The sequence below is a fragment of the Gavialis gangeticus genome, unplaced genomic scaffold (genome assembly GCF_001723915.1).
Source record: "Gavialis gangeticus isolate Ggan-Ray unplaced genomic scaffold, GavGan_comp1, whole genome shotgun sequence".
NCBI lineage: Eukaryota > Metazoa > Chordata > Crocodylia > Gavialidae > Gavialis > Gavialis gangeticus.
The window spans coordinates 184,374,029-184,398,477 of NW_017728992.1; the positions used below are offsets into that span (position 1 = coordinate 184,374,029).

The 24,449-nt window shown below is 46.1% G+C and overlaps 1 protein-coding gene across 3 annotated transcripts in view; it reads left to right on the forward strand.

The window, feature by feature from the left end:
* Window positions 1-24,449, forward strand: part of ZHX2 (zinc fingers and homeoboxes 2) — a 154,061-nt gene that overhangs the window by 727 nt on the left and 128,885 nt on the right. The window lies entirely within an intron of this gene.

Below are 24,449 nucleotides of genomic sequence, written 5' to 3' on the forward strand. Positions count from 1 at the left end.
CCCCCCCCCCCCCCCATCTTTTCCTCTGGAATTAAAACTCTTGGTGTTGCGGTTTGTAAGTGTTGGGGGGACCGGCCTGCCTAAAAAAGCCAAGGAAAAGCAAAGTTTGATGTCAGGAAGGGGAAGGAAGGTGAGGGACGCCTGAAGGGATGAGGAAGGAGGCGGTAGGGTTAGGGTCACTTTCCTATGCTGGGATGGCTCGGGCTCCTTGCAGTCGTGTCTCAGGGCAGCCTGGCCACAAAGCACTGGGTGACTGCTGGGATGAATTGAATGCCATATACTATAAAGCGAGCCAGGGACCTGTGAAGCCCTCCCTCCAAAGTGTTTGGTCACACTTGCCTTTAGACCAGCGGTTCCCAAACTCTGACCACCACCAATTTAAAAAGATACAACCTTAAGTACCACCAGCACATTTTTGTCATATAAAGAAATGTATAATCTGTTAACACGTACCACTGGTGGTACCCGTATCACAAATTGGGAACCACTGCTTTAGACCGACCTGGCTACAACCTCTATCTGTTGGTCACAAGAGGAAGACTTCATTTCATTAGAAGGATATAAGCCAACAGCAGTGATTTTATTTAAATAAATCAAAAGCAAGGCCCAGTTCAGGGAGGTGTGTCAGCATATCCTCAAATCTAACTTTCTCCCAACTGCATAGCTGGCCCAATAAAAAAAAATATCACCCTGAGAGATCCTTGCTTCTCACATATCTTAAATGAAATGCCTTCCTGAAATTGAAGTTCAAAATCTTAATACTTGTGTTAAGTGGTTCTGGGTGTGTGCTACATGGGTAATTTGCACCTGGCAAGTTAATGATCTGGCCTTATTTGCAGCTCTCACCACTGAGTTAGCTAGCTGTACACTACTGAGTTCTCCAAGTATAGCTGCATCAGTCAAAGGTATGAAGAATAGGCATCTTAAACTGACATAGTTGTCAACAGAAATCTCTAGTGTAGATGCACTTTTACCAGTTGGGCGCCTTTCATATACAGTAGGTGGTTTTACTGTAGTGGTACAGAGTGCAGCTTTGCCGGTAAAGCTGCATTCCCATTAGAAGTGCTTTGCTGGTAGAATATGCTAGTAGCCCTATAGCCTTCCTAATGCAGACATGGCTTCAGTCTCTAATATGAAGTACTGGCAAGCTTGCAAAAACATTTATTGCATTGTTAAACCTGTGAATTTATTTCGCCAGCAGAGAACACACTGCGTGTGATAGAGCTGAGAACTCAGTGCACTTTAAAAGTTCGCATACAGCGTTTCATTCCAACTCAGATTTTATCCATCAGCAGACTAAAACTCAAAATGAAAAATCTCTCATGGTCATCCTGTTATGTCCCTGTTCAGAAAAACTGTTGTTAACTTTAATCATGCAAGTAATTTAGTTGAAGTCAATGCGACTCCTCACTTTGAGAAGTTAAGTTCCTACCTGTTCTTCACCTAAAGAGCAGAAGTTCCCTTAGGAAATTTTCATCCTACCAGTAGGCTATCAGTTAAATGTTTGAAAGTAATGCATTATTAGCTAAACAGTTCTTCTGAGAGGGCAGCAGCCTCTTCCTCAACTGATGAATAGTCTGTGGTTTCTAAGCATTGTATTTATTACTGGCATATAGATTTTTAATGAAAGAAACCTAATTTCTGTAGCATCACATTGATGTGTTCTCTCTGCTGTTGAAACTTCATGAAAAGAAATGACACTTGAATGTGGTGAGAGGCTATGATTCTTTTTGAATCCCCAAACAATCTGTCTGCAGACACAAGTGGAGAAAGGACCTGTTTTTGGTCATCCCTGTACAAAATGCAGAATTTATTGCCAGAATTGGCATCAGTATTTGCATGTGTCATGACTTCCTTTTTTGCTCCCTCTGTGCTTGGATGGTGTCTTGGAGCATGTTAGCTACAGTAGAGTTAATATTTGGAAGGAGAAGGGGAGGTCTTGATCCAGGCCTGAGTTTTTTTTTTTCCAAATGCCCACTGAATCTGAGGGCTAAACACAACTTTTGAGAATAAATAGAAACAATACCTGGGGTATAATTTATTCCAAAACTGAATGCCTTTTAAATTTAGAGGATTCTGGTAGGTAACAGAAAACTGTGATTAATCTATTATGTAATTTATATATTGGTTTTAATATTTTTTTATGGGTAGGCATAACTTGACTACTGAGTTTCACCCTTAGATTTGCTGCAAATCCGATTTTACCTTGTGCATCTGTATGAATGTAGCTGTAAGCTTTTAAAATAAGTGATACTAAAAGATGGAAGCGTTGCTGAATTTAACTCCCCCAAAGATAACTCACTGTGTTGTGTGCAGGTATATTTACATGTTTCACGTGGCTGCAATTCGTGTTTATTTAGTTGGTTTATTTTATCAGTCAGTTAAAATACGTGGTCTGAAACATAGTGAACATCTGTTTGGTATTCAGTGCATACTTGTCTGATACAGAAATATTTTTTAAAATTTTTTCTTTAAGCCATAAATACCCTTTTGATTCCCAGGGTTGCACTGAAAAAATTAAAGCATAACAATGTTTTAAAAAATATTCTGTTTCCGTGGTCCTTCATATAAAACAAACTGCAAGTGAAACGAATGAAAACCTTGTGTGCTGAGGTTGAAGGAGTAATATAAAAAAAATCACAAGCTGGCACTCCTCTCCCCACCCCCCAAATCATGACAATGGCTTTAAAATCATGATGGTACTCACTTGGTTCTTTTACTTTACCGGGATTTCTTGAGCCTGCAGAGTTCATCTTCTAGTCTAAAACATTTTGTAGCCCTGAGGTCTGAAGTTTCAAGTGAAAGCTGAGGTTTTTAGATGACTGTGAAGTGAGACTTTTAGCAAGAACACCAACTCTTGTGGGACTAATGATTAAAATTGTGTGTTAGCCTTGCTGAGGGCAACAGTACTGCCAAGGAAGATGCGTAGTAATGTGATTTTTGTGTATTCAGTGTTAGAGAGGCCCTGGGTGAGGTGCTATATGTGTGTTTTGGTCGGTAGACTTGAGGGTGCTTATGGGCAAGTAGGAATAGGTTTTGCCATCCATGCTTACAAACGACAGGGTATTTATACCTTTAGAAGCACCTTTTAGGTGTGAGTTCTAATAAATCGGTACATGGGTTACAGTGTGAAATACTCTGCAACTGACACAAAACCTTCTTGAAATTAGCAGATGTCATGTCATCCCTCTGAATTACTAAATTAAGATGCTGCCCTGAAACAGACCCTGCTGTCATTCAGCTACCAAGAAGCTGGCCCAAAGTTTATGTTCAGTAGCAATGACTGGAGCTAGAACAGAGCAGCAAATGTTATCAGGGGGTGACTGGGCAAGGGGTATTAAGAAGGTGACAGGAAGGAGATCTGTTGAATCAGTATATATAAAAGCAATGCACTGGGGTGAATTTTACCCAGTGCTGAGAGCCTGTTGAAAGACAGCGTACATGCTAAGGGTTTTGGTGATGAACAGAGACTTCCATGAGCCTGGTGCTCGTTTCCCCTGTTAGAACGATGATGATGATGCCATGAACGCTGCTTAGAGTTTCTCCCTTTTGCATGGCATCAGATCCCAACTTCCAGATCTATAAGCCACTGTCTGGTATTATCAGTCAATGTGCGGATTCTATCTGCCCCATCTGGGCATCTGTAACGATACAGTTAGAAGTTCCAGTGATGCTGTATTCTCTGAGGTTTCCTTGATTGAATTCTAGTTCCATAATTTGAATGAATGTGTTTGTTTTCCAGGTGCTTTTTAATTTTCATATATATATTTACAGATCTGGTTATTATTTCATAATTATTGGTTTTTAGTGCTCTCACACCCTTGGCTTTATAGTGGAATTACCACCAGAGTAAAGCCGGGTAGCCATGCCATTGGAGCTGGTTTCCCTGATCGTGGGAAAACTTGTGCTCTTAGAAAACCATGTGTTTCAGAACACTGGAGAATGTGGTGATGAGTGGGCTATTGAGGAAGCAATGGTTTATTATAAGCCAAGCAACAGTTGTCGGTGTTCATGTGATAAGAGCATCATTTTTGAGCAGTTTGAAATGAAATGGTTCCTCTGTCCGACTGCTCCTGATCCTGGAAGAATGTAGCTGAGCTTCCTAAAGTGTGCTGATCAATGGGAGTATTGAAAGGAAAGTCTAAATACAGCTTCATGTGTTCAGAGACCTGAACTGGTCACAGACATGAAGGGAAAAGACTTTCAAAAGATGTCTGTACTTGGGAGCCTTTTGGTGTAAGTGTGCCCATACATTATAACCACAAAGTGTGCTTAGTGCAGATGCAGATTACACAGGCAAACCTGTGCTTTCGGGGGAATACTTTATCCCACACCTTGCACTACAAGTGAAATAAGCTGTACTGGCAAGTGCAGTTTGGCTTTTGGAACTTCCTCTCTATTAATTGTGCTGGCAAAACCCATTGTCAGTCACAAATCACACCGTGGAGTGATGTAACTTTGCCTGAGGAAGTTTATAGTATAAAGCTAGTGCAAGATTTATAATGCAGATCTGTTTACAGTACACTTCTCTAGCTCTGCATGGCCTCAAAATTGGGTGCTGTTCTGGAAGGTATATTTTAACGGTGTAGTCCAGGACCGTCAAACTCACCCCAGGCCCAGGCTGGATCTGGACAACAGGGCCTCCACCCAGGCTGGATTCATGGAGCCAGAGCAGCTCTGATGGGTCCTAGAGGTGGGTTCAAATCCAGGGTCTGTGCCGCAGGTCCAGGAGTGGCCAGTGCTGCAGGTCGGGCATCAAGTGGCAGTGCCAGTGGGGGAATAGGTGGCAGCACAGGTCCGGGAGCAGGAAGCACAGATCCAGGGGAGGATAGCAGCAGGACAAGTGAGGGCTGTATCTGCGCAACCATCATTTGGCCCCCTGCCACAATGGCAATGTTCACTGGGGACTAGGGACCCCAAATTCTGTGGCAGGGCATGCTCCAGTGGCCGTGCCCCTCAACTTCAGGTAGCCCACTAGACTTCCAGCAGACACGAAGAAACAGTTTCTTTCCTCAGGCCAGATCTGGTGCACAGACTATATGTTTAACACCCATGATGTAGTCAAACGAGGTTATTGAGTTTACCCTAGAGGTATATGGATGAAAATTAATGTCCATTGATATATGGCAGGTCAGACTAGATGATATAATGGGCCCTTCCAGCCAAAAACTCTGTTAATTGATACATTTTTCCCTTGTTTGTCCAGGCTGGTTTGGACTGTCTGAAACATAGTTCCTATCTCTCCGCTGCAAAGCTATTCCATAGTCTAATATTTCCGCTACTGGGAAAATTGTCCGGATATTTGGATTCAATTTTCATTGCTTTATTTGATCCAGTTACTCTGCTCCCTTTTACCAACCCTAAATACTTCTCTGTTATATGCAGCCTGTAGATTTCAGATACTCCCATAGTGGTTTCTAATTGTTGTTTTTACTGAATAGCTTCTCAGTAAAGGTTAAGGCTGCATGTTTTACTCACTTAAGCTTTGAACAGTAAACCAGATTCCTATGAGATTTTTCCGACCTGCTTAAGCCAATGACCATAAATAAGGAAGCTTAAGGCTACTTTACATTGGGTTCAGCAGTTAACTCTAGCATCCAGACTGTATTAGGGAAGATGGAGCAAATTACTTCTGGTACATCTCTTGTGGCAAAAGTTGTGTGAATAATGTGATTCCTGCCTTTTTATAGAGATTCTCGTTGACTTTTTAACACAAAAAAAATCACAGAAGACGAGAGGTGAGTTAATTCTGTAAACAAATTTAAAGAGTATTAGTACCATACAGATGTCTTGCAGGAAGTCCATGCTGCCTTTCCTTGTCTTTGACAAAGGCATTTCTTTTCCTTGTTTGCCAGGCTTTTGGGGTGTTTCTTGTCCCCTTATGTGTAAACTCCCATTCTGTTAGTTGCAGTCGGAACAAGAAGCTGGAGATACTAACTTTCTTTTCAATACATAAGATACAAAAGCCAAAGATGGCAATGTTTCATCTCAAAGTCAGTGATCACTCTCTGTTTTTATGATTCCATTAGATAGAGGCCTTGGGAGTGGATCCTGGCAGGTTTTGAGGATCCTCGAACTCCTGTTGAAGTAAGCTGGAACTTGACAGGATTTAGCATCAGTAAGGTTCAGCCCTTGTTTGTTGAAGGGTGGATGTTCTTTCGCAGTCTGAATACTTTCAGCCAGTAACGTTTGTTACTTGATGCTATTCTTTTACAACCAGAGCAGACGCACATTATCGTATTCTTCCTGCATCCTCTTTTAGCACTAACCCTAAGGCACCGCAGGGAATTTTTCTAGTCTTTTTGTCTCTACAGAATCCAGTTTATTTAAATATTATGTAGTATGCACACTGATGTTGCAGACTTCATTCCTAGCAGTCTTCCCTGCTTTTGTTACGGCGTCCCTGCACCTCATGAAAGATTGGGTTATTTCACCATGAGAGGATTCTGACCTTCCTTCAGACTGAGTAAATATACTGCATTTCTCCAAAGAGATCCAAGTTCCCCACTTCAGGGCAGAATAACATTGAGTCAAATCTGTTTTGATTCCTGTAATTCAGAAGCAAGGAAGTTATTTTCAGGACTTGCCTCTGCCCTATGGTACTCTGATGGTATCAGACTGCTACAGAGGATTCACAGTTTTTCTTGTTGCCACCACTTGCAGTCATCTTCAACCTGCTGCAAGGCAGCTAGAGCATCAAGTGCATCCATGTCCTGGGTTGGATGTTGTTAGTCTTTATACTGCAGTGCTTGTTCATGACAATAACTAATGGCCCTTGCCAGACTAATCATACCTTTAGTATCCATTCCAGTCTGCTACATTTATGATGCCGCTGTGTTTTACTGCTATCCCTCAGTTGTGTTCTAAAATAAAATCAGAAGGGATCATAATCTAGTAGTCAAAGATGGGAGTGAAATTTCACCTCTGTTTCTGGCAGCATGTTCTAGCTCTCTGGCATTGGGCATGTATCTTAGAAACTCAGTTCAGAAGGGCCAAGAACTAGAAACCCTTGCTGAAGGTGTGGGAGATGCAGGTCCTCAGCACCTTTTGAACTGCCTGTGGTTTCCCAGTGCCCCCTGCCCCCCCCCCAACCCAGTTTGTAAAATGAAGGTGACAGCACTTGTTTTGGGAGTGTTACAGGGCTTTATTCATTGTAAAAGCACTTTGAGATCTTTTGGTTCAAGGTAATGCAGAACTGTGGGCTGTTGTCTACATGGCCAGTCTGAGAAGGAGAGAATCCCTCTAAATTGCTGGAAAGTGATAAATGCCTAAGTGGTTCCTGTAATGATACATTTGTCTTATTTGGCAAGCACACAGGGTTTACATGAGCCCCTCTAAGAAGTCACTGTACATAGTTCGGTGCTTTAATGGATGGACATACCTGCTGTCTTTCCCCAAATTATGGCTGCTCCAGTTCCGTACTTCTGGAGAATGGAGGGATTGCGTTTCAACATTATCATAAGCCAAGCCATCCCTAGGGGTATGTGGGGCCCGGGGCATATCAGGCTGTGCGGGGGTGGTGAGCAGCTGGAGCCAGCAGCGCTCGGTAGCAGAACCAGTGGCAGCAGCAAAGCCAGCGGTGCATGGCGGGGCCTGTATGGCACTGTCTGCAGGGCCCCGCAAAGCGTGGCCCTGGGGCAGTCGCCTAAATTCACCCCCCAGGGACCGCCGTGATCATAAATCAGATTGCAACACTCTTCCCATCACCTAGCTCCATCTGATTGTATTCTTGCTGGTTATCCTCTATACTGTGCATAGACTGTGTCTGGGATGCCAGCCTCATTCATGAGCTGTCCCTCTCCTATAAAGCAGAGAAAACAGTCCTGACTCCCAGGTTGTTGTGCACGTCGTTGGCTTACTGTCTCTCGCAGCCTTCAAGCAGGCTATGCTGCAGCTCTGCACAGGCTGCCTCCTAAACTGGAAAGCAATGTAGATGCATATAGAAAAACTAATTGGTGCTGCTGAGCATCTTTGCCAATTAGGCCACAAGTGGCATTGCAGAGAGATGGCCACATGGCTTCTGGTTTAAGAGGCAGCCCCCACAGAGCAAAGCACCACTGCTGGGCAGAGGTTTATCAGGTGGACATGGTTTTAAACTAGCTTTGCCTTGGAAATGGAGAGCCACCAAAGAAGAGAGGGGATATCCCCATGTACTCCTTTATTTTCTTCTCCTATTGATAAACCATGCAGACAGTAGCTACCCCCTTCATACCACCAGAAACATTTGAGGGAATCCTACGTCTAATGTCACAGCACCCTCAACTGCCAGGGACTGTTGGAGAAGAAGAATTTTATTAGTAGATGTTAAGGGGTATGAATCCCAAAAGATGACAAAGCCAATAGGGAAATGCAGATTGCCCAAGCACCATCCCAAAAGAGACTTTATCTTAAAAGAGCATTTTCCTACTACCACAGCCTGGGTTTCTGAAGGGAGAGGTAGGCGGTCCATTTTAAGAAGATTGTTTGGGGTGGAAGTGAAGAGGAAGCAAGTAGGACGAGCAGTTTCATTTAGTTGCCAAAATAAAAGCAAAAGAGCTCTATAGGGTTAAAAGGTTGCAATGGATTGTCAAACAAAATTCTTACTAGTAGCTGCTCCTTTACTGCTGAATTTGGGATTTGTTATGTTTAGCTTGAAAACCAGATGAGCACAGTTGCGGGTATCAGCATTTAGGGGGTACGTAGGTGGTTGGGATGATATTGTTTGGTGCAAAGCAAGGGTGGAATACAAAACGCAGATCTCATCAGGAAAACAAAATCAATTAGCTGTATAAATCACTGTGCTTTCAAGCACACACACGTTTGAAATGTTTTAGAATCATTCACTTGTTCTGTTACTTTTTTCCTAAAGACAAAGATCTCAACTGAGATTTTATTGTACCCTTATGCTATGGAGGTTGGTCTCTTGGCAAAGGCTGATCTGAAGCTTTGTGGTTCTTGATTAACTGGGAGACCTGGATCTATCTGCTGTGGGCTGTCATCCCAGTCCTTTTAACTGTGATTTCATTGAGATTACCTAGAGTCAAAACGAGCCAGCAAAGTGTGCGAGTATTTGTGTCGCCTCTGAACAGCTGAGGAAGGATTGCCACAAAGCGACATCTTACCTAAGATGATTTTATTCTTCCCCTCTCTTCTCAAATCCCCCAGGATCACAAAACTGTGTTGGTGGTTATAAAGTTAATCTCATGAAATCTGAACTCTTTCTGCTTTGCACTTGCTTCTTTACAAATGCAATGCCTTGTTATCTCTGAGGCTCTAGGGGCTGGCAGCTAAATCCTCGCTTCTGGTTTGGAAGGCAGTTCCAGTTTCTGTGTGTCCCTTTCCATTATACCATCACCACTTTTAAGTGCTCTGTGTGCTGGCAATGAGTCTGTAAGGGGGGGCTGCACCTGGGTGACATGACTTTGATCTCTCCCTGCTGACTGAGCACATCGCCTCTGCAGGATCTGGAAAATGGGGGTCCGAATTTAGCTCAGATTTTTTAAAACTTGGACACTTAATTTAGTACCTGAATAGGAGCTGTATTTTCTTGAGCCTGACGGGTGAGCAGTTCTCTGGCTCATTCTGGACTTACTGCCCATCTCTCTACCAAAGACTAAGTACAGACTACTCCTGAAACATTTGTTGCTTGGGCCAGTTTGGTCTGGTTTTGGTTGCAACTTTTGACTGCCTCGGTTTGCAGGAGTAGAGGTGCTTGGCCCCTTGTCACAGGATGCAGTAGGAGTGACTGGCATTGTGCCTGCCTGGAGTCACCCTGCAGTTCCAGATGGCAACTGTGTTCCTCGCTTCCTGCCCTGGTAAACTGTTGGCGCATGCTACGAAAATAGCTTTTATTCCATTTGTTGGTGAGCAAAGTCCTGCAAGGTGAAAGGTCAAAAAGCACTGTAATCCTGTGGGAGGGGAGGTGCTTTATAAATATCAATTAATATTTCCATGGTACCCCAAGCTTATGTGAGAGAAGCGTGCAGCGCAGCATAGTGGCAGGTGTTGTGTGTGCCTCGGGATAGTCTGGTTCTCCTATAACTCCAGCTCCTCCTGGCATCATGTGCAACGACCAATATGCCCAGGCTGAAGCCTTTTATTTGACTTGCATCACCCTGAAAACTAAAATTGTTGTCTACCCTCTGGTACGTGACCTAGTCATTGTCTAGGGCTGAGAGGTGGTTAGCTGTGGCAGTCTGAAATCAGGCAGAAAATAAGGCCAGGTTGCACTTTAGAGACAAAATGGTTCAGAGATGCTATGAATGGACTGGCAGAGAGGAAGGGGTTTTTTTTGTACAGAAGGGGAGGAGAGCCGCTGGTAAGAAAGGTAAAGGGTGGGTTGATTCGATCAGCTGAGATGACCATGGCAGTTAGCACCTTGACTCTAGCACACACAGGCCCACAAAAGCAGCTTTAACCTTCCTGACTCTTCCATCCCTGACCTCTGAGTAGCTTTCCTTAACAACGTCCCCTCCCCCCAGAAACTTTAACACCAACTTCAATGCAACATTGCAGAGAAAGAAATCAAGCTGGATTGTATTAACCCTGATCTGAACAGGACTTTATCCCATTACCTGGTCTAGCTATTAACTCCAGTTCCCATCAAGGTACGATCTTAAAGCAGGAAGATTAAGATGTTAGCCCAACTCGCCCTGAAAATTCCCAAAAGCTCTTGATGTCCAGTAGGGTAGCGCATGAGAAGTGCTTGGCCGCTGTGGGTTTTGTGATGGTATTATGGTTTATCTGCATGGGGTTGCTAACAGATGATAAGGCACCCCCTCTCCCTACCACCCTTGGCGCTCTGTGCTGATCCACCACCTGGGGTGAAGGCCCCAGGCAGGAAGCAAAGCAGAGCCTGGGGGCTGCACATTAACTCCGAGTTGGCCTCCTTTTGAACAGCTGTGAAGTAAGCTACAGTGATAGAGCACAGCATCTCCTATGTGCTTGACTCCTGGTGTGAATTCTCTGTGTACTCGAAGAGCGTTGTGCACCAGTATTCTGCTTTCAAAGTGAAGTTAGTTGTGACACTTAGACCAGGTACAGACCGTCTATTTTTACCGGTATCAGGCATCAGAAACCAGTCTGTACCTGTAGCAGAACAGAAGTTCAGCACACGTAGACTGGTTAATAATGGTGGAACCCAATCTGAGATTTGCATCCCCCGCCAAAGGGCGCACGTGTGTTCTGTTCGCTACCAATCTGAACTACGGTGCGTACAGAAAACAGCACAACTTGGACTGATTCAGCCTCGGGCTTTTTGCAGGTGTGTACTTAGGCCTAGTGCATATTAAAAGTGTCCACATGAGGAGTTAGGCTAGCACAACTTGTGCATTGTTAATTTACAGCCCCACCCCCCCACCAACCAACCATCCATTCACTTCCCCACATAAAGCTTTGGGTTTGTTAAGATACTCAAATTAAATGCTCTTGCTGGCCATGCCCTAGGCTAGTTAAAATTGGCTCACGCTTTGGTATCAAGCTCTTCTGCAGTAACAGTATGGCTTTAGAAATCAGTCTACACGTTGTTCACAGCACAGGGAATACAAATTCCACTTTTCCTTTCTCCCCTTCTCTCCACCCCCAGTAGACAGACCTGTAGATGGGAGCAACTACTACATGTTTTAATACCCCGCTGCCTTTCTGTCTCATGCAGCCAGGCATTGCTGTAGTTTCCTTCAGGAAAACCTCCCCCACACTAGGCTTCTGGCAGAAACCAGTTGGGAGACCTTTCTTCCGCTCGAATAAGTTACTGCTGGCCCACGCAACAGAGTGAAGGGACTGTGAATTGACACGGTTCGTTACCAGTCTTTTGCTAAGTACAGACTACTCTATTCTGAAACCTCACTTGCATCTTGCCCTGGCTAACTGCATTTTTTCCTCTTTTCTTTTCTTTTCTTTTTTTGGTTGCGGTGTGATGAATATTTGGTTTGCCCTAGGGTGGTGGTTTTTGGTTGTCTGTGCTTCTTAAAACCAGTAATCCAGAAATCCACTTGCAGAGTTCTGAAGACCAGAGTATTTAGTAGCACGACCTTTGCAATACCAGCATGGGAGAGAAATCAGCCCCTAAAATAAGACCAGTGAATCTCATATTTGTTTTCAGAATGAGCAGTTGTAGTATTAATGTGAAGAGACTGGGTAAAAAGAAGCTGAAGTCAAATAACGTGGAAATATTAAACTATTTTTGCTGCTTTTGGTTTTAAAAAATTAGTTTAAGATGCAAGTTCTTATTACTTAAAAAAATACATGAGCTTGACAAATATGGGTTGGTTTGGAGGATTTTTTAATGCCACATTTCAGCTTAATGTGATTCAAACAGTTGAAAATCATTTGAAGATTTTAAATTGAGGGTTATAATGCATTTCAGGTGCCCCACATTTTAAGGCATGAAAATGTTACTTGCTGTAAGTTTTAAAGGGGAGCTCTTGTAAATGTAATGCTAATTATGCATTTTATTGTTTGGTCCCAGTAATAATATTTTTTCAAAGCACTTTTAGAACATGATAGTTTTAATCAAATAACAGCCAAATTAAAAAAAATACTGGAAATTTACCATTATAAGATCCTGTTTTACAGGTCTTTATATACAGAAAATTTATTTTAAAGCTAAATTTCGATCTACGCTGAACCCAGACAGGGCCAGAAAAATGAGAGCTCTCACCAAGCAGCAGCTGATTTAAAGAAGGACTTGCTCAGGGGGCCAAAAACCTCTTACATAGAGATACTGTTTTGGCTTATTTTTACTTGAACGTGCAGGAAAAAGGCAGTGTGCTATTGCTTTATCCCCCCCACCACCACCAATGTATCTACAGATTTATGAGCCCAAATCAGTGATGCTGAGTCTTGGCTGGTTTATGAGTCACTCAAGCCATCAAGTGTTAGCTAGCAGGTAGTCAGTTTTAAGAGTCTACATTTCTTAGTGAATTGTGGGAAATATTCAGGCCTTTTTTGCAACAAGAAAAAAAGCTACAGTACATTTATAGAGTCATAGCAAATTAAGGTTGGAAGGGACCTCAGGAGGTCATCTAATCCAACCCCTCCCCGCCTCAAATCAGGAACATCCCCAATTAGCTCACCCCAGCCAAAGCTTTGTCTAGCTGGGTCTTAAAAACCTCCAAAAAGCCTTTTTTTTTTTTTTTAACCTCTATAAAGATAGCTTTAATTTAAGATGTGTTAAAGCTCAAAGATATCATAATGGAATAGGGATTATAACTTCTAATGATATACTATTTGAGACAATTTATTCACATAACTTTTTTTAGAAAAGTTTTATAAATGGATCATAACAGGCTATGGACTACATTAGGGGCCCAATCTTATGGGGTTCCCAGAGGCTCCTCTGTAGATTAGCAAAGATTTTTAAAAAAGCACTCTACCCAGTGGATCTCAGCACTCAGTCTAGAGCAGGGGTTTTCAGCCAGGGTTATGCATACCCCTAGGGGTACCTGGAAAGGCCCAGGGGTACTTCTGCCGCCAGCATGCTGCTGGCACACGTGCTGATCGACTGCTGAAGGACACCACCCCCCATCGACTGGCTGCCAAGGGACTCTGTCCTTCTCGACCAGCTGCCGGGGGTACACTGACCCAAGAAAGGTTGAAACCTCTGGTCTAGAAGATCCCATTAAGCATCTCTGGATGCTTAGTTTCAGTTCTCAAACTGTGGATTTGTGTCTCCAGAGATAACATCCTTGTTAACAGCAGAATATGGAGATGGAAGATGAAAGATCTGATTCCTGCCTATCGTCCTTCTTGTCTCTCTGCAAGTTAGTGCAGGGGTTCCCAACCTTTTTATGCTGCGGACCAGAAGTGACCACGGACCAGCAAACTGCAGACTGGCAGTGACTGGCCTACTGATTGGCTGCCAGTCTGCAGTATGCTGGTCACTTACAGTCCGGCAGCCAACCCTCCTGCGGATCGGCATTTGGGACCCCCTTAGTGTACACAGAGTCAAACCCTACCTTCCTCTAAAAGTGCAGTTTCAAGAAGTTAAATGAATTGAGGATATCAAACAAGAAGAATGTACTTTTTGTCGAAAAACAGTGATTAAATCAGGGCTTCCTGACCAGTGATTTCAATTGATTCAATTTAAATCAAACCTACTCCACATTTGCCACCGCTGAGGACAGTCTGACTCCATCTTCTTTGGAACTACCCTTCAGGGAGCTGAAGGCTGCTATTAAATCCCCTCTCATTCTCTTCTCCAGGCTAATTAAGCCCAGTTCCCTCAGCCTCTCATAAGTCATGTGCCCCAGCCCCATACCATTTGTGTTGCCTTGCACTGAGCTCTCTCCAATTTGTCTTTTCGATAGTGGGGGGCCCAAAACTGGACGTAGTACTCCAGATGTGGCCTCACCAGTGCTGAATAGAGGGGGAGAATCACTTCCTTTGATTTGCTGGCAACGCTTCTACTGATGCAGCCCAGCATGCCATTAACCTTCTTTGCAGCAAGTGCACACTTGGTTCATATTCAGCTTATTGTCCACTGTAACCCCTAGGTCCTTGTTTGCAGAGCTGCTGTTTAGTTTGTTGGTCCCCAGCCTGTACTGATGTATGGAATTATTCTGTCCTAAATACAGGACTTTGCGCTTTTCCTTATTGAATCTCATGACATTTCTTCTGGTTCAGTCCTCCAATTTGTCCAGGTCTCTCTGAATGACTAAGTTACCCATGGATTGTTTAATAAAATACCGATTGCTTTCTGCGGAGAGCTGCAAGTGGTGAATTGAAGAGCCAATTGTATCTTAACTGCAGACCAAGTATCAGCAATCCAGGTTAACTAAGATTTGTTTATGGACATTTGGACAACTATTGCAGAGTAAAAAGGTGTAGGACTTTGTGTGGCAGCTGCCTCTGTGCACACCCTGTACCCATGTTGTCAGTGGAAGATAAACCACAGTAGCTGAGCCCTCACTGAAAGTAAGTTACTACAGTTTAGTTTCCACTTCCTTGGAGCAAGAGCATGCATGTGGGCAGTTGCTATAGAGCAAATGATGCATGATAAAGCCCTACCCCTTTCCTATGCAGCAAGCTGTTTGCAGGTTCATTTTTTAAACTGTAATGCATCTCTGGCTTCTGTAATGCAAGAGGTTGAAGAATGTGATCATGATGGTTGTATGTGGCCATGACGTCTAAACCCAAAGGGATCCTTTCCTGAGATAGCTAGAAAATGGTTGGGGATGGGAGCTGCAAGCGTCGAGCAGGAGCGCTATGGGGTTGGCCCTGCATGCTGCCATCACATGTGGCTGGGGACTCAGGTGGGACCATGGAAATGCGTGCTATGCCGCCATGTGTAGCCAAGGAATCAGGTTGGAGTGCAGAAATACACACTGTGCACTGGGTAGGGCTGGCCCCACGTGCAGCCAGAGACTCGGGCAGTAGTATTATGAGGCCAGGTGGGGCTGGCCCTGCATGCTGCCATCACATGCGACTCCAGGAGCTTGGGCACATACGACTCCGGGAGCTGTGCGCTATGGAGACTTGGGCACAAGTGCAGAAATAGACACTATGGGGCAGGCAAGGTGATCCCTCTTGCTGCTGCCGTGCGTGGCCAGGAACCTGGGTGGGAGCTGCCCGCTGTGGGGCTGGGTAGGGGTAGCCCCGCTCACAGCCACCATATGCCACTTTTGGGACTCAGGCACTCTGGGGACTTTAAGGGCCTCCCACACATGCACTCATACCCTCCCATACACCCCGCCCCCACCATACCCCCATACCCTCCCATATCCTTCCCACAACCCACCATACTGCCACACACACCCACACTAGCCACTGCCCCCACATGCACTCCCACTTACCCCTCCACCCCAGCCACACATCCCAGACCCATGCGTACACCCACCCCACCCACCACATGCACACCACACACACATGCACACACACTGTCCCCCAACCACACATGCCCTACCTCCCCCCCCACAATATACAAAAGTAAGACTATTTTGACCTATTATGCAAGTGCCTCTATATACACGATGCAAACGCAAATCAGGACAAAAATATTTTTTTAAATAAAATTAAAATACGTTATAGTAATTGATTTTTGTTTAGTATATGATTTGTTTTTTCCTGGTTCCAGGATGGCAGCCCCCCCTAAAAGGAGTATTTCTGGGGCAAAGGGAGGGACTTCAGGTGGCACAGGTCAGGAGTTAGAGGTGGGGATTCAGGTCCCAAGATGGCAACCAGGGGGTGGAGCTATCCTTGCGGCCCTTGACAGCTCGCCAAAACTCATTAAGCAGCTCTCCAGCTGAAATAATTGCCCACCCCTGCCCTACAGATCAGGTCTGTCCATCTCCTCCCTTTCCCCCCGAATACCTGATCCAGTGTCATCTCCAGCCAGTCGAGGACTCGTGCTGCACGTGGCAGGAATCCCAGAGTGGCTGGAGTGGGTGCCATGTGTGGTGCAACGCAGCCGCCACAGCAGCAGCCATGGTGCGCACGGCGCCTGTCCTGGGTCAGGCTGCACCACATACAGCACCCACCCACTCCAGTGAGTCCAGGACCCACCTTGCACATAATGCTTGCAGGGACCGTGGGTAGTGCAGGTCCCAGACTGTGAGCAGATGTTGGTTCAGATGTGCGGGGGGAGGGGGAAGTGGGGTTCATGGGCCCGGTCCTGCCAACGGGCATGCCAGGTCTGGTCAGATCCAAGGGCAGCACCAGGGCCCATATGGTGGACTCTGTGGGCCAGATCAGCTTGTGGGCCATGTTTGCCACCCTTTTCCTAGAAGGTCCAGTTCCTTTGCTGTTTCAGTCCCTGTGCTGGGAGTTCACCATAAGTAAAGGATTCTCCAAGATCGCAATGCGCATAGGGTAGGTTGTATCTTGTTTTTATAAGTAACAACTAGCCTTGTAACAGTTTTTAATTAAAGGTTTGTAATCAACACTGTCATGTGGGAGTGGGTTAATTGATGAAGGGATCCAGCCCTTCCTGCTGTAAATGGACCAGCGCTGCTATTTTCACCTTCCCTTGCTCTGAGATCAGTGGCAGCTGTCTTATTAACTATTAATGACCTGCTCATTAATGCTATAGAGGGCTAGGACCCATCTTGCAAATTTTCTGGGCTCTTTCCTGAAATATTTATGACTCTCTCGCTAGGCAAAAGGGCAAGAGCAACAGCAGACAACATGCTTCCAAGTCTTGTTTGGTATTATTAAAGAGCTCATGAATATGAAGATACCGGCTTCTTCCCCCCTGCTTCCCCTTTCTTTTTGACTTTTAGTGCATATCCAGCAGTAGGGGTCAGAAAGCCTGCTGATAGTTGGGCGGTTTGAAACCTCAGTGACTTAATAGCTGGTGTGAAGCTACGCACAGGGTCCGAGTTAGCTGCTGTAACAAAGGGGCTTCGTAACCAAAACAGTGCAGTCTACATACTTGTCTCCACTTTCCCAGCAAAGTTTCAACTGACTGTGTAAATGATCTGCGGTAACCATAATGCTTTCCTCTGATCTCAGTGTGCTTTACAGGCATGAATGATTTAAGCTTTACAATCACCTAGGTAAGTTGGGAAGCTTTATCATCCTTGTTTTACAGATGAGAAAACCAAGGCACAAAGGTTAAAACAGTGCTGAGTATGTAGGGGATGTATACAGGTTTTTTAAATTTCATCTGTGCTTTTGATTAAAGTGTGGTCAGTGTGAAGGAGAATATATTGATCAGGGTGAACAGTGAAAGCCCTCCATTCGTTCGCCTATGTGCAGGAATTTTTTTGCTCAGATGTCCTAAATTCACAGGTAATTCCTCTTTCCCCTTCCCCCTCCCAATCCCTCCACTGCAAATGTTTTTTGGGGCTTGATCCACAGAGAGTACTTAGGTGACTGTGAGCACAGCAGTGCCTGATTTTGAGGTGTCCAGCTGCTGAGTAGACCCCACAGGTCTGAGGCAAGTACCTGACTCTCCTCCTACCTTGTACAAGGAGCCTGGATGCCTGAGAATGACATCCAGAAAAACCATCATGCTGTGCAGGGAACATAAGACAACCAGTGGGAAATAGTGAGGAAAGGGATATGTTTAAGTCCTTAGTTTGGCTGAAAAAAGACAACTCTCAACTCCGGACTCACCGGTATGCTCCTTCACCTGTAGTTTGGGCTGCTGAAGTTCCCTTTTCTTAAAAGCTGGTTGTGATCGTGGGCGGATCCAGGATCAACAGCCTCTGAACTGCTCCTGCCTTACTCCAACCAGGGGCTGTGGGGAGCAGCTGCATGGGTGCTAGGCTCACAGTTTCCTCTGCCCCTTACCTACCCCCTTCCCCAAGTGTCCCCCACTGTTTGGGCGCAGGTGCTGGAAGGAGGCACCAGTGTACCACCACTGTGCCCTGCTGAGCCCAACACCCCACACAGCAGTAGCTCACAGCTAGAATGGGACAGTAGCAACTGCACCTAGCTCAGCCAGGGACAATGGTGAAAGAGGGGCAAGACTGCACCGATGCTCCCTGCCCCCAGCCAAATCTGCCCTGGTAGCGGTGTCAGCACCCACCTTTATCTAGACTGGGTTCGAGCACTCCTAGGATGCAAGCAGCCCCAGCTCTATTTTCTTCTCTGCCTTGGAAGATTGAAACCCACATCTTACACCTCTAAGAAGTGTGCTCTGATCATCAGGCTATAAGGTGTTCTGGAGTGGTCCTGCTCTTAGCCCTGTGTTGAAGTAGATCATGTTTACATGCATGGAGTCAGAATTGGTATTATTAATAACTAATATTTAATGTTCAGTGGAGCAGTGGCTGTTCTCCTTAAGGAGTATCCTAACCACTAGACTGTGTACTTTGATGTAGTGAATACTTGTCCTATGCAAGTGGGATTGGTTTCCAGAGGAGTGGTCAAGAATATTTTACTCTAGAAGAGCCATAACCTAGTGATCGGGGCATTTCCCTTGGAGATACAAGCTCAGATCTCCCGAAGCAAAGACTGGAAATGAAATCTGGTCCTCTCCCATCCTTAATGAGTGCTCTGCCTGTCAGTTTGGATACAAGATGGGGGTTGAGAGGGTGTATCACCACCATGTCCTTCTTTGCTTTGTGCAGAACTCAATCCATGTTGCATGCTCCAAACACCCCCCCCTTCCCCAAGCAGAATAAGTGAGCAACAGCAAGTCTGTGAATCCGGATAGCACCTAGGCTTCAGGTAGGTACTGAGTTGCTCAGCATGTCAAGACTGATACCCTTTGGGACATTAGCTACTTGGGGAACTCTGTCAGACAGCTAGTTTAATATGGCTGCTGAACTGGGATTTTAAAAATCAAAATTTTGGAGTTAGGTGCCAAAAGCCACAGTCTGGCACCTAAATCTCTGTTTAATCCCTCCTTAAATGCCTTCCCCCAGGGCAAACACGTGGCATGCCACAGAGCCAGAAACTGAATGTGAATCTTCTCCGTCTCTGTCCTGTCTAAATCAGGGGTGCTCAGCACCCAATCCATGGGCCAGACCTGGCTCTTCGTGCTCTCATCTAGCCCCTGGGGACAGAGACCTGCGTGGGTCTGGGGGGTGTTTTTTGTTTTGTTTTTTTCTGACCCCTACCCAATATTATACACCCAGACCTGAACCCACAACCCGCATTAGCAACATCTTACCTGTGGACTGACCAGACCTGCTTTAGGCAAACCCACAACCTGACCCAAACGCTGTTCAAGTTGAGTGCTGCTGACAGACATGAAAAAAAAAAACACGCTTTCCCAGAAGCGGCAGCACATTAGTTCAGCCCGGCTCTGCAGCATCTGTATAGATTGGGTGCTTCAGCAGCGCTTTCTGGCACTTTTACCTAATAGCTAATTCAATAAGCTATTAGCTAAAAGCGCCAAAAAAGCCCTGCTAAAGTGCCCGATCTATACAGATGTTGGGTGAATCGGGTCCAACTCATGATGCCTCTTCTGGGCATGTGTTGGGCTGGGCTGCTGACAGGTATGAAAGAAAAAAATGCTTTACCAAAAGAAGCGTCACATTAGTGTTCTAAATGGCTGTGAAGGAGATCAAACAAAAGATAGATCACACCCTGATCTATCTTTTGTTTGATCTCCTTCATAGCCATTCTGCCTTCTTTGTTTGATCTCATTTGCGCTGCTTCTTCCAGTAAAGTACTTTTTTTGCCCCCATGCCTGTCAGCGGCTGGTGGCAAGGCTTACATTCCAACCCAAGTCTAACCCAAAAAAGTTTTTCAGACCCACACCTGAACTGCAAAATGGGAAGTAGTTCACATTCCCACCTGAACCTGACCCGCTTTGCGGGTCACCCACAGGTACCCAACGTGATGCAGGACTGTGGGTGAGCCCTGTGGGCCATCGCTTGCACACTAGACCCAGTGTACGGGGCAGTATGGGGTCTGGTCCTGGTTTGCAGATCTAGGCAGAGGCAGTGTAGGGTTCCTGGAGACTGCCCTCACACCAGCCCCATACCCCTCATCTGGCTTGCTAGGCCAAAAGGTTGAACACCACTGGTTTAAATCATGAGTCGCTCCCAGCCCCCATCAAGTCACACCCACGCCCAACCCCCATCAAGTAGAGAAGCATCCATTTAGTCACAGAGACCAAGGTGCATGCTGTGGAGCTGTGAGCCTTCCCCTAGCTGGGTTCCAGTTGTTTCGGATCCCTTCTGCACTGAGGAGTAGAGGAGAGACTGTATCCATCTTTCCAGAATGGGAAAATCAAGCTGTGTTCTTCCTGCCTCCTACATCGCTGCCGGCAATGAAGCGTCCGCAATTGGGATTTAGTGCAGAGTGCAGCTGGTGAGATGCCAAGTGGAGTAGAATCCATCTTTCTTTCCCACAGCTGTCTGCAGAGCAAACACTAGTGTAAAAGAAAATGTGCCCTCTGAGGAAAGGAAGCAGAGATATACTCCTTCCAGAGGGCAGGTATGTCAAGTAAGAGCTCATCTTACCATAATCCTTTCCTGAGTATAACTACACTTGAAAAAATAAAAGTTAGAGTACATAAAGTTTAACCCCTCCTTTCTGTCCAACTCACCTTCAGTGTTGTAAGATCTCTCTGTATTTTAAAAGTGGAGAGTGCATCACAAGTGGCCTTTCTCTCAATGGTAATCTTACCTCTGGAATTAAAAACAGCCCTGAAATAGAGCTAGGAGTTGAGCAATGCAGACGCATAGCAGGAGCATTCTCCGCTACCTACATACTGTACAAGAAAAACTTGCGCATTGTATCCTTATCCTATTTCATGTCAAATTTCAAAGGCTATTAAGGTTCCTCTACTGGAGCTATCATTTATATTTGGAGGAGAACGCAAAGTGAAAATGGATCCAGGGTGAGTTTTTAAGTGTGCCTCTCAGTAAAACAGGTGATTAGCAATCATCTTCACTACAAAATGTTAACCTGTGAGCAAAATGGAGAGAGTTGCATTAGTTAATACAACGGCCATGGCTTTGGGGATAGTATAGAACTGGGGCAAATGGTGCCCGTCATCATGCCAGCTGGTCATGGTTGATCTCGTGTCTCAGTTGGAAAGACCAGATGGGCCAAGGGTGTGCTGAACTTCCACAGCAGCTGCAAAGCAGCTACCACCCGCACCTTGGGATCAGATTGTAGCTAATTTGGAAGTGAAGACAAGATCTAAGGCTCTGAGGAATCAGCTGATCCATTCCAATCTGAGTTGCCTTAAATTTAATAAGGTGATTTACCAGAAAACCTAGACAGTGAGGAAATCTGAAGATGCATTAGTCTTCATGTCCATAACATTTTGTGTCAGTTGGTGATGATGATAAATTACCTTGGAAGTATGAACTAACCAAGTTCAATTGGCTTGTGCAGGTAGTGGTTGAGCGTTAGGAGAAAAGAATACAGGCAGTCCTCAGACTTGCGACACAATTGGTTCCTGAAAACGGCGTCTTAAGTCAAACCGTCGTAACTTGGAACTGATTTTCCCATAGGAACAATGTTATAAATGGGGGATTGGTTCCTGAGCCAAGGCCCGATACCCTATTTTCACCAAAAATACCCTAGAATTTTGTACTCAATCAATTATAGATGAGTAATGTAGCTACATAAAAGTATTTATATTGTAAATAGCAGTCACATTCATTTGGAAGGACTTCTTTGAGGTGACTTTGCTGGACTTTTTGAAGGGATCTCAGTTGGACTTTTTGAAGGGCTCTTGGCTGGAGTCTTGGCTGCAGGTTTTTCTGGAGTCTTGTCTGCTTTCTTAAAGGAAGTGTTTGCTGAAGTTTGGACACGTTCTCCAGGGAGATGGGCGACACAGTGAACTTGTTCGCTGGTGTGATGTGCCATTGGATCAAGTGTTGTAAAGTCAAAACTGGTGTCAGAAAGTTGAAACGGTGTCAATTTATAGTCATAAGTGCTGTTCATTGTAACTCGAAACATCTTAAGTCAAGGGCTGCCTGTACCCTTTGGTGCAGGCAAGTAACAGGTACCTGTGGTTGTTGCTCAGAAAAATACTGCTGTGGCTCTGGAATGAGCTGCAAAATAGAGAGCTACCACATCTGAGCTTGTTTCCAAGGGTAGACATGGGAAATATATGGACCCTTTGAATTGGCCCTCATTGGAGCTGACCTCTTCACTGGTACAGCTCTGCCAAAGGTAGCAAGAGTGAAAACTGTAAAACTGGCAGAGCTAGTGCATTATTTTTTTTCTCACTAGTTTATAACCCTCCTACAAGCAAGCTTAGACAGCATAGTGGTAAATAATTTCTAAGCTTGTTCTAATCTACACTGTGGTGGACAGAAGCATGCGTCTAGTTCTTGCCAGCCTGAATGAACCATGAAAGGACTCTTCTTCTCTCAATGACTTCTTGTGCAAGGTGTGTATGTGGGTTAAAGCAGACACTGAAAGGCCAAATATCCCAAACCATACTGGTTTTCTGTTTCAGTAAAACTCCTGATGTTTAGTGTTCCGCATTTTCAGTTTTTACCGATTTTTTTCCCCCCCCCCCCCCCCTCAATGGATAAATTCTGATTTTTTTTATTTTTTTTTTTTATTACAGAAGTTATTTGGTTTTCACTGATTTACACCCATTTTTCAGTTCACTCAGTTTTACCAGGTACAGTAAAATCCTTGTTAACCAGCACGAGTGGGAACTGGCTTGGCTGGGGGATGCCAGTAAGTTAAAAGTGCTTGTTACCTGAGGCACAGGTTTCCAGCAGGACGTGGCAGGGTTTGCAGTGGCTGCACGCAAAGAGGGGGGCAGTGGCTGCGCAGGGGCTGGGGGAGTGTGGCTGGAGCTGCTGCCTGGAGATGCAGGGCTCCCGGCTCTGACCCTGGGCAGGGCAAGAGGGGCCACGGGAATTGCTCCCAGGGCACCCTGGCAGCTCTGGCTGTGACCCTGCCCCAGGCTCTGGGAGCTGTGAGATCCACTGCAGGGTGCGGGTGGGAGAGCCTAGCTCTGCTCCATGCAGTGGGCCTTGCACCCAGGTGCTCTGCATGGGCCCATGGGACTCCTGGCTCTGATCCCGTGCAGGGTCGTCCCCCCTACATGTGGCCATGCACCACTCCCACCCCCGGCCCCTGGGCTTCGCTGCACCATGCTATGGTTCAGGCAGGTGGTGTCGGCTGCTCCTGGGGCTGCTGCACCAGGGGTTGGGGTGAGTAAGGACAAGTGGAGCCCCACGGGGGGGTGTGGTCCAGCACTGCCCAGCAACTGTAGGAAGTTGGCATTGGCCACTTCCGGGGCTGCTGCAGCAGGGGCTGGGGTGAGCTGGGACAAGCTGCGCTGTGCCCCCCAGGGCTCCACTTGTTCCCACTCAACCCAGCCGCTGCTGCAGCAGTCCCAGAAGCAGCTGACGCCAGCTACTTGCACCACTGCACAGTGCAACCGAGGGATCGGGTGAGTAGAGACAAGTGAAGCCTTGGAGGGAGGCAGTGGGGGCAGGTTCAGGTCACGGCGCAGCCCAGCAGCTGCAGGCAGCTGGCATCAGCCACTACCGGGGCAACTGCAGCAGGGGCTGAGCTGAGTGGGGACAACCCATGCCGTGCCTGCCAGTGCTCCTCTTGTTCCCACTCACCCCAACCCCTGCTGTAGCAGCCCCAGGAACAGCCGACGACAGCTGCAGAGGGAACTATAAGTCAGTGGGCACGGGGCAGCGAGGCATGGCTCTTGCTGCTACATGAACCCAGGGAGGGCTGAGGGGCTGCGCCAGGCTCTTCCCGGGGAGGGGGCACGTGCCCTGGATCTGTGCGCCAGACGAGCAGGCTGCTGCCTGCCCCAAGCACCAGCAAGAGCCTGGCTCTGCCACTGGCCCCAGCCTGCAGGGGCAGCCTGCTCATCCAGCATGCAAATCCAGGGGGGGACACCCCTTGGGAAGAGCCCGACGCAGCTCCCCATCCCTCAGCCCTCCCAGGTTGCACATAGCAACAAGAACCATGTCCCCCCCCCCCCCCCTGACAGCTCCCTCCGCTTTTCTCCCTGATGCAGCCCCAGGAGCCGCCGATGGGGCTCATTGCACCTCTTCCCTAGTCCCAGCCTTACTCCCTCCATCACCGCCATGGGAACATAGTATTCTTTTTCCCTATTTAAACCATGTTTT